Source organism: Triticum dicoccoides, chromosome 6B, assembly GCF_002162155.2.
Source record: "Triticum dicoccoides isolate Atlit2015 ecotype Zavitan chromosome 6B, WEW_v2.0, whole genome shotgun sequence".
NCBI lineage: Eukaryota > Viridiplantae > Streptophyta > Magnoliopsida > Poales > Poaceae > Triticum > Triticum dicoccoides.
The window spans coordinates 713,129,732-713,135,347 of NC_041391.1; the positions used below are offsets into that span (position 1 = coordinate 713,129,732).

Sequence of the window (5,616 nt, forward strand, 5' to 3'; positions counted from 1 at the left end):
CTGCTGTACTGAAAGGAAAGGAACTCTTTTCTCTGTGAAAATGCAAAGAAAAATAAATCTGGGTTATTGGTCACTCACCTGACCCAGGCCCCAGATAGAGCAATCGAGGTGGTGGCCATGGCGCTCCCAGATCGGCGACGGCCTCTGCAGATGAGCGCCACCCATCGCTCATCGTCAAATGCTTCGAGTTGCCCGCGACGAAGCTGCTCGACTTCGGTGCCTCCCCTCCGTGTGGTTCCGCTCGAGGGCCGTGCGGTTCCTTGTGAGGGGAGGGCTCGGCTGCTCCGACGCCTCAAGGTCTCCTCCACCCCTCTCGTCCATCTTCTCCTCTCTGCGCCAGCGCCCCGATTTGCTCTAGTCCCTGATGCGGCCCATGTGCAGGTGCACGAGCGATCCAAGGACCTTTGTGCTGGCTCAGCATATCTCACGAATTCCACCACCACTGCTAGCCGCCGTCCATGCTCCGGCGTCAGCAGCTCCAGCAAGACGGCGACTTCTGCTTCTTCCTGTCCCATTAAGTGTCCTCCAAGATGCCCCCAATTCCCCACTCTCTTCTGACCTCCGCCTCACGACCGAGGTGAGATGGAGAGGTGGATGGGTTCCCTTGGCATCAGCTTGATGTTTTCCCTTTGTTTCTGACGACAGTTGAGACCTGAAACTTTGTGTATGCAGTCCAATGTTATGCATGCTCATTGATCCTTCTTGTTAATGGAATTGTGGCACAGGTGTGGCTGGGAGAAAATGTTGAGCAGGAAGGGAAGCAGCCGGATCACCACAAACGCCGAGGAGAAGCCCACAAATGTAAGTAGTACTATTGCTTTAAACTCCTACAAACCTTGTCCTGAAGTAAAATTTTCATGGAGACACAGACATCAAGTATTTGTCCCACTTCACACTAACGTGCAAAGGTTAGAGAAAAACAAACAAGTGCATGCTTTGGCATCAATTGCTGGAGGCTTGCTTACCAAAACTTAAGCTTTTCCCTGAAGCAATCACTGCATGCAAGCTGTGTATGTGCATGTCGACAGGGGCAGTAGTACCATGGCGACAAATACACAGCTCTGCTGCATATATACAGTCCTCTAATAGGTCCACAATGCTATGAACGAGTGAGGCGAGAAATAGAGTCTGGAGATGCTTGGTAACCTCTACGGTGCATTGCCTTGAGTGTCGTGGACAAGGTTAAGCAGGAGTGTGTGTGGCTGTTGAATTCTGCAGTTTCCAACGCCATTGAGTGTGTATATATGCGTCATCTTTCCATTCTCGATGCAATAAGTTTCCTGTAATCTATTCTGAAAAAAGATAACTCACACTGCAATTATATTGGTTTGCTGCCATCTAGCTTACGGATTTTTGAATCCCTTGTAACCTCTCTATAATTGCCCCTAGATATAGTAGAAATTAATTCATATGCATGTCAACTACATGAACAAGGAGCGTCAGATACGGAATTCAGTTTAGCTCGATAGTCATGTGGATTTGTTCATTTTCTAGATGAACCAAAGGGCGGTGGAATTTAGTTTTCTCATGTTCTTTTTGTAGTTGCCAACTTGCCTTTTGAACTATATTTGTGTGGAATGGATTCTATCCAAACCATACCATTTTCTCATTCAGAACTAGTCACAACCAATTATGGTTATCTGTGCTTACATTGTTATTTTTGTTCAGGAATCTCGGTTTCCATTTTGAAGTTATAGTTGTTGTACTGAAAGAAAAGGAACTCTCTTCTCTGCGAAAACACAGTGGAAATACAGTTGCGAGGAGAGGGCTCGGCTGCTCCGACGCCTCAAGGTCTCCTCCCCCTCTCTGGCACCCATCTTCTCCTCTCTACGACGCCGCCCTGATTTATTCTAGTCCCTGATACGGCTGATGTCCTCATGCAGGTGCACGAGAGACCCAACGCCCTTGGTGCTGGCAAGGCGCAGCAAAGCGGATCTCACGAATTCCACCACCACCGCTCGCCGCCGTCAGCAGGGCCAGCAAGGCTGCGACTTCCGCTTCTTCCTGTTCCGTGACGTGTCCTCCAAGCTGCCCCAATTCTCCACTCTCTTCTGACCTCCGCCTCACCAGCGAGGTGAGATGGAGTGGCGGATTGCCTTGAGTCTCTTGGCCAGAGCATGTATGCAGTCCAATCTTGTGCATGTCAATGGAATTGTGACGGGTGTGGCTGGGAGAAAATGTAAGCAGGAAGTGAAGCAGCTGGATCTCTGCACGCAACAAGACGCTCACCACAACGCCAAGGAGAAGGCCACAAATGTAAGTAGTACTACTGCTTTAAAGTCCCAAAGATTTTGTCCTGAAGCAAAATTTTCGTCGTGACACAGACATCACGTGTTTGTCACACTTGAAACTAAGGTGCAAATGTTAGAGAAAAACTAGCAAATGCGTGCATTGGGATCAATTGCTGCTTGGTTGCTTACCCAAACCTAAGAAACTTTACCCGGAAGCAATCACTGCATGCAAAATGTGTAGGCGCATGTTGGACAGGTGAAGTCGTATCGTGGCAACAAACACAGTTCTGCTGCATATACACACTCCACTAATAGGTCCATAATAAGGAGTGAGGTGAGATAGAGCGGATGGAGATTCTCGGTAACCTCTACGGTGGATTCCATTGAGTGCTGTGGACAAGGGTAAGGACGAGTGTGAGCGGTTGCTGAATTCTTCAGTTTCGAACGCCATTGAGTGTGTATATACGCGTCTTCTTTCCATTCTCTGTGTTATAAGTTTCCTGTAATCTCTTTTGAAAAAAGATAACTCACACTGCAATTGTAGTGGTTTATTGCCATTTAACTTACACATCCAACATAAATTCTTAGCCTGAACATGTTCAATCCAAATATGTCGAAACAGGGCATGTTGAGATTTCAAATATCTCATTTTTCTGTATTAAATATGTTGCACCAACTAGCTGACCTGATATCTCCTGTTATTTTAACCAGCTGTTCAATTGATCCCTCCGACGCTGCTCTTCCTCGTCCGCGCCGGATCTCGGTCTTGGGATTCTCTCCCTCCGAGCTGCTGTACCGCCCGTTCCCCTTCTTCACGATCGTGCTTCTGGACAGGGGTTCGTTGTAGCTACTTCAGGCATGGTGCACATACATCTGGTTGTGGTGGTCGGCAAGCAACCTTCTGCCCTTACTGAATGCGTCATCTACCTTCTGGTGGTCGTCAATCGATGGTGTACACCGTGTCCAGCATGGTGATAATTAAACCTTTCCCACCCATGGCTTCATGTTGTTCTGTTCTTATGGTCCATAATTTCCCCCAGTTCACTTGTACACACATGGATGGATGGAACGGATGCAAAAAGAGAGTAGTAATATTGTTTAAGAGAGAGAGAGAGAGAGACTCACACACACACAAACTTGGATTGCTTTTTTGCATTTGGTCTTTAAAAAGTTCGCCCAACAAATGTCTCGGTTGGTCTGGCTATTAAAGTTATCTCAGTAGGCCCTGTTATGGTGTACTCCTACAAGCAATATCTATCTGGTTCACATGTACACATATAATATGGTCAGGAAAAATCTAGTAGTACAATATGGTCAGTAAAACAACCTTGTTCTCATGGTTCAGGTCTAGTCAGTAGCCGTAGCTGCAAAAACAGGAGAAAAGTCGGTCTGACTTGTTGCTTTCTCGATTTTTTTGTTTTATTTTGGAAATGAGTATGTCTAGTCAAGATTCTATATTGTGAAGAATATGCAATGCCCGTCATTGTTTTTACTCATGGGACTATGTAAGTTGCTACATCTGTTTGATCCAGGAAATCCAATAGTTAGCATACAGTTTAAATAAATCGAAACAATTCCATTAATCTGGACATATTTGAAGATAGCATCTATAAGGGTTTATTTTGTATTGCAGTGGTTGTGCTTGCACATTTAATGCTGCCGAGAAGCTACACATATTTGGCATTCGCGGCCGAGCCGCTCACCATCATGGAGTTGGATCACACTAGGTAATTCACTGACTCTAGCTTGCTCAGCTTGTTCCCTTTGTCCGTCTAATTTCAGTTCTTCACCATGTTGATGTTGGTAGTGACTAATACTAGTACTATTCATGTTCTTGATTCCAGACCTCAATGGCATGCTCTGCCATGTGGCCTCCTTGATGCTGGTCGTCGAGCACTGATTCGACTAGACTATCGCGCACATATTGATCACATTTGATAAACAAGCTATGATCGTTGGAGAGTACCCCTCAGATATATAGGTTAATTTGACTCGATTTTGGTAATATTTAGTCTGGCTTCTCTGTATTGCCCTTGGCAATTCATTGTTAGGTTTCTACACTACTCTTTACATTTTACACTTGGCATGTTTCCCGGTAAGACCTCGGAGGGTTCTATGTATAAATGAATCTTTACTTGGCCAACATATGTCTCGATACTAACTCGATCCTAACATGTGCCCCCACTGAATTGTGAATTTCCCTTGAACAACACACCTTCAGTTAGTTGTGGTGTGAATTTCAAATCCAATTACTGCATTGTTAGTTCGAGGATGATTTCTGATGGCTCGGTACACACGTTTGATTTTCTAGCAGGTGCTTTGATCTGAAGGATTGGTTTGTGATACGTCATTGATTCATCGTTGACACAAATATGAAAGCACACTAGAAAGATAAACATAGGTATGCCACTATTACTCTCCTGTGCTCCATCTCATGCTCTGTGTGCCCACTTGAAATGAATAAATGTCATATACATTTCTTTTTTATAGTACTGAAAGATATGTAAGTAGGGGTGGCTTTTTTTATGAATATAAGTAGCAAAACAATAGAAGTTAGCAACATGATTGCAGATTGAATTGTCGAACTGATATGATAATAATTTGATCTATGATGGCGTATGAGTAGAATGCACATATGCACATATGTGACTCGGTTCTTTTAATATTATAGGAGATCATAGCTGAAGGGTGGGTTTCCAACGACGGTGGTGTGCTGCCTTTCTTCCAGTGCCGACAAGATGGCTAGTTTGTCGCCCCGTAACCCTGGTGGTGGGCTCCCATGACTGCCTCCTGGGTTACCTACCACTTAGGTGAGTCCCTGATGTCCTTTTCCTTTGGCTACTCTTGTCTTTCTTAATCTTTGTTGTTTTCTGGTCTGAGACTCAGAGATGGGATGAATTCATGATTGTTGAATGCTTAGAAACTAGAAAATGGCTCTGTAGGAGGCATGCACGCTCATACTGAGAGATGCTATTCGTTTGCTTTGTCTTCCAAATCAAGAGACATGTATTCGTGTGCCTCCAGCATTTATTAAATTTCTTCAAATTTCAAAACTTTGTTGTTGTACATGCAAGGATTGTTTCATTCATCAAGAAAATAAAACAGGCCATGCCCATCAGCAACTACTCCTACTGTTTGAATAAATAAGAAATGACCATCATTTTGGATAAATTACAGCATTAATCCATCAAGGGGCATGGGCAATTTCCTTGTTCTATTTCTTACTGAATCCGGTTCCATCAAAGATGCCGACAACTTTGCAGCCGTCCACCTCACCATTGCCGACAATTGCTCCCTGCAGGTAGCATCTCATCTCCCTCTGCTCACTCACTCGCTGACTGAGCTGCAGCGTTTGTAAACAATAGTGTGTCTACTGTTGAGGTTC

General features: G+C 44.7%; 1 long non-coding RNA gene across 2 annotated transcripts; it reads left to right on the forward strand.

Annotated features, from left to right (window-relative positions):
* The first annotated feature begins 2,161 nt into the window (after positions 1–2,161).
* Positions 2,162–5,615, forward strand: LOC119321130. 2 transcript variants are annotated; one of them, XR_005155126.1, is made up of 6 exons: positions 2,162–2,256; positions 3,865–3,958; positions 4,076–4,212; positions 4,546–4,632; positions 4,903–5,041; positions 5,533–5,615. It is a non-coding gene; the product is annotated as an uncharacterized LOC119321130 (long non-coding RNA). The 2 variants fall into 2 exon arrangements; XR_005155125.1 differs by lacking the exon at positions 5,533–5,615 and adding an exon at positions 5,409–5,516.
* The last annotated feature ends 1 nt before the right edge of the window (position 5,616 follows it).